This window comes from Magnolia sinica, chromosome 18 (assembly GCF_029962835.1).
Source record: "Magnolia sinica isolate HGM2019 chromosome 18, MsV1, whole genome shotgun sequence".
Lineage (NCBI taxonomy): Eukaryota > Viridiplantae > Streptophyta > Magnoliopsida > Magnoliales > Magnoliaceae > Magnolia > Magnolia sinica.
In genome coordinates this window covers 65316779-65329772 of record NC_080590.1, presented here as the reverse complement: position 1 = coordinate 65329772, position 12994 = coordinate 65316779, and positions in this window count along the sequence as shown.

The following is a 12994-nucleotide window of genomic DNA, read 5'->3' as shown; positions in this document are numbered from 1 at the left end:
GCCGTGAGTGTTTCATGCCCAAGTGGGTTCATGACAACACTCGACGTCTCTTGACTGAAGGAGGATTGGTTGAGGGATTGACTATCCATCGCAGGACTAGACACCGCTTGAGATCCCCAGAGTTAATTAAGGTTATGGCCGTAAATCAACTATCCAATCAACCTGAAGGACTACCTCAACCTGGGGTCGGGGAAGTCTAGGATGAGAATGAGGTGCATCAAGCACCCCCGCCTCTTATTTTACGAGATTATTTACAACCGGCGGAGGTGAGTACGCCTCATGTATGGTTTTTTCAAAGGATACGGGACACATGGATATCAAGCCATGGGTGAACCAACTCCTTCCTAAATTTCATAGGCTTGAGTTAGAAGATCCATACTTATACCTGAAAGAGTTTGATGAGATCATAGCCACTTTATACTTTCCTAACCTGTCTAAGGACACGGTCAGGCTGAAACTCTTTGCCTTTTCTTTGAAAGAGAAAGCTAAGACGTGGTTGCATTCACTACGTCCTAGATCTATTGGCACATGGAATGATATGATAAGGGAGTTTATAAAGAAATTTTTTCCACATCATAAAATGAACACCCTTAGAAAGTCAATCATGAACTTCGCCCAAAAGGAGGATGAAACATTCTTCCAATGTTGGAAAAGGTTTAAAGATCTTGTCAGTTCATGCCCACAACACGGTTTTAAAACGTGGCGCATTACACACTTTTTCTATGATGGACTGACATCTTCCATGTGCCTATTAGTTGAGACAATGTGCAATGGGAAATTCATGAATAAAAATGTCGATGATGTATGGGACTACTTGGACAGGCTTGCTAAAAGCACATAATCATGGGACACTTACCCAAAATCAAGCACCACTTCTAGGCCCACTCAATTAAAGGAGAGGGGCGGATTATACCTTCTGAAAGAGGATGATGATATCAATACTAAAGTGTCTAATCTCATAAGGAAATTTGAGGCCATGGAATTAAAGAAGGATAAGGTTAATGAAACTATTTGTGGTATTTGTGCTTGTAACGTTCACACAACTGAAAATTGTCCAACAATACCTACCTTTCAAGAGGTGTTGAATGAGGAATCCAATGCCATGAACAATTACCAAAGACCTTTCAATAGACCTACCTCCAATACATACAATCCTATTTGGAGAAATCATCCAAATCTCAGTTGGAGGAATGGACAAACTGCTACTCCTCAAGGTTTCTTTAATCAAATTCCAAATCAAGTGAAACCTCAAGAGGATCCAGTTCTAAAACATATTCAAAACCAAGAGCTTATCACTTAAGGTATATTGCAAACCCTTCAAGACATTTCAAAAGCCATACAAGGGAGTGAGACAAAAAAATCAATTAGGGAAAAAGGGATTCTTCCAACCCAACCTTTCCCCAATCCCAAACCATAATATGAGATAAGTGATCCAAGCTCTTCAAATCAGATGGAGCAAGCTAAGTCTATCACCACTCTTAGAAGTGGAAAAATAATTGACAAATCTATTCCGGTAAGGGCTGAAAAGCCTAAGGACCCGGAAGAGGATAACGACAATAAACTTAGCACTGCTCCACAAGAATTGGAACTGGAACTTCAAGGCAAGCCGATTGCCCCACTCTCCCAACGGTTGGTTGCACCAAAATCTCTCTCTAACTCTTAGGATATTCTAGAGGTGTTGAAACAAGTAAAGGTCAATATTCCTCTACTTAATGTCGTAAAATAAATACCTTCATATGTCAAATTTCTTAAAGACTTATGTACGACCAAAAGACAATAAAATATTCAAAAGAAAATCTTCTTTACTGAGAAAGTGAGTGTCATCCTAAAGCAAGATGTTTCACAGAAATTTAAAGATCCAGGTAGCCCAACCGTACCTTGTGTAATTGGGAACTACCAAATTAAACACATACTTCTTGACTTAGGAGCGTGCATAAATCTGATTCCCTACTTGGTGTATAAATAGTTAGGTTTGGGTGAATTAAAACCTATCTTAACCACATTACAACTTGCTGATCGTTCTGTTCGTGTACTAAGAGGGATAATTGAGGACATGTTGTCCATGTTGATAGATTCTACTACCCCATAGATTTTATCCTCCTGGATACCGAATCCATCAATAACATGAGCACTCACATTCCCGTCATTCTTGGTCTCCCATTCCTTGCCACTTCAAACGTAATCATCAATTGTAGGAATGGTGTCATGAGTATGTCCTTCAAAAATATGACATTGGAGTTAAATATCTTTTTCAACACAGGCAAACGGTTAGAGAATGAGGACGATTTCCACGACATTAACATGATTGACTCTTTCATGGAAGATAGAATGCCTCTGACCTTATCCTCTGACCCTTTAGAGACATGTCTGGCCTACTCCTATGATTTTGATGATGACATGATTAGAGAGATGGTTGTCATGCTTGATACCACGCTAGTACTTGAAGTTACCTAGTGGAGGCCACAATTTGAAGAATTGCCCCAAACCGAAGAAGTGCCTCTACCGTCTAACCTCAAGGTACTGAAGCTTAACCTAAAATCTCTGCCCTTAATTTGAAATATGTCTATTTAGGTTAAGATGAGACATAACCAGTGGTGATTTCTTACCACCTTGAGCAAGAACAGGAGAGTATGCTCATATCTACTCTCATTGAGGATAGGGGAGCCCTTGGATGGACGATTATGGACCTCAAGGGAATTGACCCCTCGATTTATACTCACCGTATTTATCTTGATGATAATGCGAAGACCTCTCGGCAATCACAATGTAGATTTAATCCAAACTGAAGGAAGTGGTTAAGGCCGAGATTCTTAAACTATTAGATGTGGGTATCTTATACCCTATATCCGATAGTCAATGGGTGAGTCCAACTCAGGTAGTTCCTAAGAAGTCTAGAATCACCATCGTAGCCAGTGCCAATAATGAACTCGTGCCAACTAGAGTTACTACTGGTTGGAGAATGTGCATTGACTACAGGAAGTTGAATACCGTAACGAGGAAGGACAACTTTCCTTTACCCTTCATTGATCAAATTCTGGAAAGGTTAGTTTGTCATTCTTTTTACTATTTCCTTGACAGGTATTCGAGCTACAATCAGATAGAAATAGCCCCTGAAGATCAGGAAAAGATAACATTCGCATATCCTTATAACACCTTTGCTTACGGAAGGATGTCATTCGAACTATGTAATGCCCCTGCCACTTTTCAGCAATACATGATGAGTATTTTTTCTGGTATGGTGGGGCAATATCTAGTGATCTTCATGAACGATTTCTCTATCTTTAGTCCATCTTTTAGTGATTACTTAGAGAGTCTTAAACATGTGCTGAGAAGATGTGAAGAAAAGATTTTGATACTTAATTGGGAGAAGTGTCATTTTAAGGGAATTATCCTTGGACATATCATCTTGTCTAAAGGAATCAGGATAGATAAGGCTAAAATCGATCTTATCTTTAACCTACCTCCACCTAAGAACATACGAGACGTACGATCCTTCTTAGGACATGCCGGGTTTTAAAGAAAATTCATAAAGGAATTTAGTCCCATCTCTCGTCCTCTACGTAATCTACTTTAAAGGATGCACCATACGAGTGGACTGAATAATGCCATGAAGCTTTCACTAAGCTTAAACGCATGTTGACCACTACACCTATTATACAGCCACCTAAGTGGAGCCTTCCTTTTGAATTTATGTGCGACATATCTGATTATGATCTTGGGGAGGTTTTAGGCCAGAGAAAAGAAAAGAAGCCCTATGTGATCCATTACGCAAGTAAAACTCTAAATCCTATCCAAGTGAACTATTCGACTACGGGAAAGGAACTCTTAGCCCTAGTATTCACTTTGGACAAATTTAGGTCCTACTTGATCGGATCCAAGATCATTATTTACATAGATCATGCGGTGCTCAAGTATCTTCTTACTAAAAATGATGCTAAGCCCTTCCTGATAATATGGATCCTCCTACTCCAAGAATTTGATTTAGAAATTAAAGATAAAAAGGGAGTAGCGAACGTGGTGGCTGACCATATTTCTCGCCTTAATCCCTCTGATTCCCTTGAGACGATACATATCAATGACATGTTACCTGACGAACAATTGTTCAGAGTCTCCCATTCACCTTGGTTCGCTGATATTGCTAATTATCTTGCCACAGGTTTCACACTGACACATTAGACTGAGCAAGATAAGAAGAAAATTTTCACCGAGGTGCGCAACTTCTTCTAGGATAATCCATTTTTGTTTAAATATTGCCTAGACCAAATCTTAAGAAGATGTGTGCCAGACGATGAGCATCAAAGTGTCATCTCCTTCTATCACTCTCAGGCCTTTGGTGGTCACTTTTCTTCTGAAAAGACCACGGCCAAGATTCTGCAGTGTGGCTTTTACTGGCCCACTATGTTCAAGGACACTCATGAGTTTTGTAAAGCTTGTGAGCGTTGTAAAAAATTGGGAGCATTATCCCGTCGAAGTACGATGCCCTTGAACCTCATTCTTATTATAGAAGCATTTGATTGCTGGGGCATCGATTTCATGGGACCATTCCCTCAATCCTTTGGAAATCTATACATTTTGCTCGCCGTAGACTATGTCACTAAATGGGTCAAAGTGATCTCGTGCCAGAACAATGACCATCGAGCCATTATTAGTTATGGGGGCTCACATTTTTGTAATAGGTCATTCAAGAATTTAATGAAGAAATATGGTATCTCTTATAAGGTGAGCACTCCATACCACCTACAAACAAGTGGGCAAGATGGGAATTCCAATAAGGAGATTAAACACATCTTGGAAAAGACGGTCAATCTTGACCGTAAGGATTGGTCAATCCGATTGACCGATGCTTTATGGGCTTACCGTACTGCATTTAAGACCCCTATTAGAATGTCTCCCTTTAGACTTGCCTGTGGGAAGGCCTGCCACTTGCCTGTGGAGTTGGAACATAGAGCCTACTGGGAAATTAAAAATCTGAATTTCAATCTGGACAACGCTAGCTCACTTCGCAAACTTCAGTTAAATGAACTTGAAAAAATCCGGAACGATGCGTACGAGAACTCAAGAATTTACAAGGACAAGATGAAGGCATTTCATGATCAACACATTCTGTGAAAATCATTCACGCCAGGTCAAAAAGTCCTTTTGTATAATTCTCGGTTACATCTCTTTCCGGGTAAGCTTCGATCTCATTGGACCAGCCCTTTTATCGTTATCACTATTTATCCTCATGAGGCTGTTGAGATTCGGAATCCAAATAATGGCAATGAGTTTAAAGTGAATGGACATCGATTAAAGTCATTTGTTGAGAAATTTGATTCAGAGGACATGTCCATACCTCTGACAGATCCTGTGTACCAGGATTGATTTACTAGTTTGACGGAGGTATAGGTAGGTTTACTACTTTCATAGGACTAGGGTAGTTTGCTTTTTGTCATTCTAAGATAGTCGGCTTTATGCCATTAGGGTAGTTTGTTTTCCATTTGATCTAGAATAGTTTGCTTTTGTTAGTTTAACTCTTATGCCAAGCCACCTTCTCGCTGAGATCTCTTTGGAAAAAGTCGTACAACTCCTTCATCAAGTACTATCTTTCCATCACTTCTCCTTTACTTTTGTTGTCTCATGTGCATTGCATGCTCATATCTTTTACATTGAAGACAATGTAGATTTTAGGTTGGGGATGGGAGATTAGGTTACCTAATCAGTATTTTCTTGGTCTTGAGCAAAAATTGTGAAATTTTTTTAAATTTTTTCTAGAAATTCTTGTGAACTCGAAGTGATTTTGAAGGCCATCTTTGATTTAAGAAGTTTAAGATACGTAATGTTGGTGATTTATGACTCTTGGATTCAGTTATCTGTTAGATTTCACAGTTAAGTTCGAATCATTAATCCATGATTAAAAGTTTTAAATATTGATTGAATCATGATTTCACATGTCACACCTAGCTTACACATTAAAGCTTCGAAGCTCTTGCAACACGCCTCGATAAGCTTCGGTTCGATATTGAATTATTAACCTGGTAATCACTAAGTATGAAAGGAACCAACCTGGGGAATTTGTCCATCATGTTCATTGAAACAAAGAGAATACCCAACTAAAAAATAATTGTGTTCGAAAACGATTACCTGTTAAAGATCTTTAAAAAGTTTGACACAGCGTGAAGACATCGATGGAAAAAATCAAAAGATGGAAGAATAAAAAGCTGAACTGTAAGGCAAGTTTCAGTTTAGGTTTGGTTATTCGGAATGCTTTTGTTGATTACCAATGATATCATGAAAGTTGAGAATTGGACCTTTAATTGTGATAAGTCGAGGTTGCACTATACGCTCATGGAACTCAATGTTTAGAATTTTTCTAATGGATGGATTAATACTTTGAACTTGACTATGAAATTTACCGTGCGCTTAAGTCTAGGAGAAAGAAATACCCAACATTCATGAATCTTAGAATTTTATTGACTGGATTGTTTTTCAAAAATCACTCCGGTTCATAAAAATTGTCTCGTAATTCTCAAAATATTTTTCACATACTTTGCTCGGGACTAGAAAAATGCTAGTTGAGAATTATGTTGAGGGTCAAATATTGCATATTAGACCCTAGTTATTACTTAGTTTTATGTACATGATAATGCTTAACGCCCTATTTTAATCGTGTTTGAGTTACAAGGTGAATTTAAGAGCTTGGACTGAAAAAGGATAATAAAGGCATGGATTCAATGCTCAAGAATTACCAAGGCAAGGGACGGATCTTAGGGGACCGAGATTGAAGAATTCACATGCCAAAGATCTAAGAAAATCAAGTGATTGAAGTAAAAAGGGCTTGAAAGTCGTCCTGAATGCAAGATCACAGGGTTTCCACCATCCATTTGGTTCAAAAATTTATATCTAGCCTGAGGACTCTAAATTAACCGTATAAGTCGAAATTCAGCCCTTGGATCCCTGTGGAAGTGGCTCAACGAACAAATCAGCCTATAATTCATCAATCTAGGGCCCACTTGATCTCTGGATATGCTTTAATTTTAGTCTTAACCCTTTAAGTGAGATGGGAAGGCAGATGGATGGTGTGGATTTATCAAAAATATCATTATGGGGCCCACACGAGTGCAGCCAACCAAAACCGCCGGCGACCGCTGACCCTTCTGGATTTGGAAATCCAGATTTCCGCCTGTATAACAGACGACAGAGCTTGCGGAAGAAGCTCGGTGGGCTACTATCATCAAACAATTCGATGATCCACACCGTTCATTGAATTCAGAGGGCGAAACCGACCGTACCCTGATCTGCGGCCCGATTTTCTCAAACGTTGCATGTACATGAAGTCTCAAACGTAGGACGGACGGCAGAAGCACAAATTCAGTGGGCTACATCAACATCAATTCAAAACCATCCCTTCCGCACTGAAATCCCACTGTGAACCCAATGGAAGGAATGGATTCTCTGCCTGCATCGATCATGGGCCCACCAACCACAGTGCAAGAAGCATCGCGCAGGCTCTGTTTCGCAGACAGAGCTTGTGGACAATCCTTGTGGGACACCATCAAGGTCCACATAGATGATCTGGACCGTCCATCCTGTTCAGGGTCCCTTTCAATCCAAAACCACAAAGTCCAAAGGATCCACACAAGACGTAGCGTGCGCAGGCACAATCGTAAAGAAGTCAGTTCTTATTGAAACCGGCAAGACCTCAGTCATTCTGTGATTAACGGGCCATTTCCTATTGCGATCAGGACCGTCTAGATGGAGCCCGAGGTGGGACCGACCACCATCAACGAGGCAGATACCAAGGACAGGCCATTTAGTCGTCCCAAAACTACACCAAACGCTAGTGTTTTGCATTTCGCGGCTGTGTAACTTGCTGCATAAACCGAGCTTACGCACAACTCCAGCCACCGACTTCTCTCCTTACGCACGCCACAACCAACCTCTGCAGCTTATAAAAGGGAGAGAAAGAGAGAGAGAGCCATCATCAGACGTGTGGAGCAAAGAAAGATGAGTGAGAAAGATCACGTGGAGCAGCCTTTCCAACAGAGTTTTTTTTGTCTCCCCTGTTTTTGTTTATTTATGTTTTTCTTTGAGATTTAGTTTAATCATGCCTATGGTTAGCTAAACCTCTTAGCTAGGGCTAAGAGGTGAAGCTTGTTGTGTGATGGGAGACTTTTCTTTATGCCTTTCATTCATGTAAGGTGAACTTCCTTTGAATTTAGTTTGATCATAAGGAATGTTTTTAGTTTTTTATGGTTTATGGTGACTTAAATTATAATAGATCTGCGATAGCTCTGAGCATGTCCTTTTCATTATAAGGATTGTGAATTTGGGAACCTTGTTATTCACCATCGCCCCTTGGATATGGTTGGATGATGGAACCCTTCCTAACGTTCATAATTCCCTTAGATTGGTTATGGATTAGTTAAATTATATTGTTTGCTTTGTCTCATGGGCATGGTTTTGTGATGGAATCAATTCTAATTCTCATACCTATTTGCTATTAAAAACTGGATCAAAGGAAGTTCATAGTTGATTTTAATGACGCATCTTCCTACTGGATGAAGATGAGACTCTGATTCCAGTTGTGTTTATAAATCGAGCATAGATCTCCCTGATCTCTATAAGGGGATCCTTGAAAACCCTAGTTTTCTCACCTTTGAATTATTAAGTTTTCATTAAAATTCTCACCATTATTCCCTCAGTTATTCCTGATTTATATTACTAATTTTAGTTCTAGTTCTGGTTACTTTCAGAATACGCACAAGGTTCAGTCCCTGTGGATTTGACCTCGGTCTTACTGAGATTATTACTATATCGCGACCCTACACTTGGGGTTGTGAACAAGCAAGTAAGGCAATATAACTCTAAAGGCTTCCAAGCCAATAGAGGGTCCAATCTAAAGGCTACTCAAGATATACAAATAAAACAACTAGCCTATAGTATTGTGAACTTGTGTGTGGAATGTGTTACCTATCAATCTTAAGTATACATTTAATCATGCATAAACAATCAAGCATTTAAACTTAAATCATCATGATCAAATAAATGCGCAAATGACAATTCCAAACGCAAGCATGTTTAGTGGTTCGGCTACTTGCCTACTTCACTCCCGACAACCACACCCTCTCCTAGAGTGTGTCGGATTTCACTATCAATGGTTTTAAATCAGGTTCACCATTAACCTTTACAGCCCTACACAAAGGACTCAACAATTTATGCTCTACATACAAGCAAAGGTCCTACACTAAGAACCTATGTTTAGGCCCCATGGCCAAGGTCCCACACTAGGCACCTACGTTTAGGCCCACTGGCCAAGGTCCCACACAAGGCACCTATGTTTAAGCCCCCCAACCAAGGTCCCACATTAGGAACCTAATCGAGTTTGTGGATAGCAAACTCTTATCCTCAATACTACACGAGAATAGAGACTAAACTTTTAGACTCTTAATAATAACACTTGTTGGAATAAGTTCTCTTTTGTAGCTTGTCTTAAGTTGCTTGATCTTCACTCTTTCATGCTTGAATCAGCTCCCTGATGCTCCCTCGATCGCCATACTATAGTTTACCTGTCGTGTCAGCTTTACGATCAAGAACCTTGCATATGATGTCCCTATTAAGGTAACCAAGGCAACGGGAATTGGTTAAATCTCTAACAAAGGTTATGAATAGATTTCTTAAGAGATTCAACTGATGAATGCACTAGAGTATGGTTGAGACTAAGGATATACCTATAGGTTTGGTCTCAATACTCTAGTGAAGGCTTGAGATCATGTTCTTTATTAAAGTGAGCTTTGAATTCTCATTGGGATGATGAATCATAATGAAAAGAACATGAATCTCATGTGAATAGAGTCTAGGATGAGTGATTAGAGCTTGGGACAACCTAGGGACTCTGAAATGCTTAAATTCATACTTTCCACAAAGTTCTGGGTCCTATATTTAGAGAGAAAATGGCCCAATGGATTTATAACGGCTAGTTTTCGGTGCTACTGTGTGAACATTCGGTAGTAGCAAAATATAGTCGATGGTACCAAAAATGTCACTCAGTGGTACTGAATTAGATCCCGAAGTTGCTGGATGATTTTTGTCACTTTCGGTGGTACCAAAAGTTATTCATCGGTAGGAGTAGGTGGTACCAAATTTTCTTTGAAAGCTACTAAAATGTTTTAGGCACTTTCAGTAATACCGAAGGTATCTTCGGTGCTACCGAAGGTGCCATTCGTTGACACATTTTCCTACCAAATGTGAACAAATTTTCCTGTTCTAAATTCTTGTCCTTTAAATCATTTAACAACTTTGAACTTCTTAAGGTCAAGACTAAAGGATAGAAAATATGAACTTAGAATTGGCTTGAATAGATGACTGAAGTGGGTTTTCCTATTTGGATTAGGATCATCTATAGGCAAGATCCAGATTGTAGAAGCTTCTTTGGATTCTGATTTTGTAGCTTGGGCTTCTGCTCCAATTGTACTATTGGTCTTTATTTGCTAAGAACTCATCCGACTACATGACACAACTACTAACGTGATTTACAAACATATGTGTAAGATGTGTGCACTAACTGAGTTACCCATTGCTACTTTCCTTTTTATTTTGTTAACCTTGTGCTATTTACCTTTATAGCTTGGGCATGTGTCTCAGTATTCCAAAACCCCCATAATTTGAGTTATCTCTCTATCAATGCAAGTGATGTGTTATCGATATCACAACTAGTAACTCAATATTTATTATGGACATAATGCATTACGGGCAATGACCCCCTTGGTCGTCACGTAATTCTATGGGTTGGTTGGCATAGTGCACAATCAATGTAAGTAAATCACCATGTGTGTTACATCACTTTTCGGGATTGGATGTCGCAAATAGTCACTCCATGAACACATCATGTTACATAAATCCCCCAATCGTGTTGTTACGTCACCTTGAGATGTTCACATAAATCCACATTAACGTTGGATACGCCGGTAAATCTCCGTAGTTATGGAATGCAGGGTGAGTCGGGTTTTCTATTAATTATATTCCACATTATGATGATCAGTACATATGATGAGCCGCACACACTTTGCTAGGCATGCATTCATATACATATTAGTTGCACATATTGATACCTCTCGTAGTGGTGGAGTACGAGACGTAGCAAAACACTTACATTACTTTTACGTATCTCTTGAATTATTATTAATCTTAAAGGATAACCATCACTATGAGTAGGGCATTGACCCTCTCCGACCGTACAAATGATGCGAGTGATGTACATATTGAAGACCTAGAGTACCATCTCCCTATAGAAGATTATACTAAAAGAATAAGAAGATAGTTTTATGAATTAGTTTTATATTTCCGCTGCAAACTCGATAAATATAATAAGCTCCCATTAAGAGGGCATTTGATTATTTATTGAATTCTTTTACTCAAATGAAATAATAAATACAGTCGATTTTATTCTCATGAATTGTTACCTTCATGAATGTAATTGGATGTGATCTAAATGAAAAAAAAAATACAATTTTTAAGACATCCAATTCATTCAATTATTAACACTCGATTTTCTCGGGCACGAGTATAAATTCTGGCTGTGAAAATTTGAGATGTTACACCTAAACCCTTCCACTCCCTTTCCTTCTTTTCGTTTTACCTTACCTTAGCCTAGTGCGATTGACTGTGCGAGCAAGCGGCTGGCAGATAGCAGTCCGATAGAGCCCACCGCCAAACCAAGTACGACTATGCGAGCAAACGGCAGACAACAAAGCATGGAAACAAAGAAGAGCCATAAAATATCAAAGTTTCTCTCCAGGCTCTCATCATTCTATAAGATGTTGAGAACTCCTTATAAATCGGCTCATAAAGAAGGATTGAAAAATTAGTTAAATCTATAAAGGAACATAATGGTGAAGTTTCACCACCTTCTGATTCAGAAGAAGTAAAAATTACCCTGAAGAAGATAACACATGGATCTGCAAACATATTTTCTGTCGACGAAAGCGATACTGATGAATCGGTTTCAGATGAAGGTGATAACTCTCTTATCCATCGATTAGGAAGGCGTTCCTCATATGGACCATATTAACAAGATGCCGATGAATTTTGAGTGAGTTTATGGTTTTCTTATAACATTCTCATATTGTTATTTGCTAGCTTGTATTAACTTGTTATACACTGCCATTGCACTTGTCTCAATTCTAACAATCTTGATTTTTTTATAATTTATTTGTAAAATAATATTAACTCGACTCGACTCGAATAGCTCGCTCGACTCGACTCGATCCCAGCTCAACTCGACTCGCACCAACGAGCCGAGTTGAGCTAAAGGGGTGAGCTCAATGACCGAGTTGAACTGAGCTCGAGCTTGGGTCATGGTGGGGTCGAGCTGAGCCGAGCTTGGCCTGGCTTAACTCGAACTCGACTCATGTACAGCTCTAGAGGCATGTCGCCTCATCTTGTTGTTCTTCTGGCCACAAAACAAGCCTTTTTCAATGTATTAGACATCTTATTATGTTGAGAAATATAAAACTTTTTAGGTCCTACGGGGCATGCCAAAAGAGTGTTGTTGTCAATGCAATCAAACAAGGCAACACTTGTGAACGAGTAGCTGTATTCAGTTTTCATGTGTGGGTATGATGCACAGGGATGCCAGAGTCTACTCGACTTAAGGTTTAAATAAATCTTTAGTGTTCCCTCACGTTGATACGGACATATTGGAGACTAGACATATGATCTAGTTATCTTCTTAACTAATAATTACGCTCATCATTCAGGAATTTTATGAAAGGATAAGGGTTAGCCCTTATGGATAGATTCTTTTTTCCTTGTGACAATAGACATGAGTTTACAGACTTAAGGATTTTTTCTTTAACCAGTACTTTTAGCTCAATATTTCTTGAAGGAACAAGATTATACAGATAAATAAAAGAAGTCTAAACAATGTCAATAGTATTAATATTTGAATATATTTCCCATTACAATAGATAAAGTGTTAATTAACCAAATGAAATAAATGAAAATGAAATATAAAAAC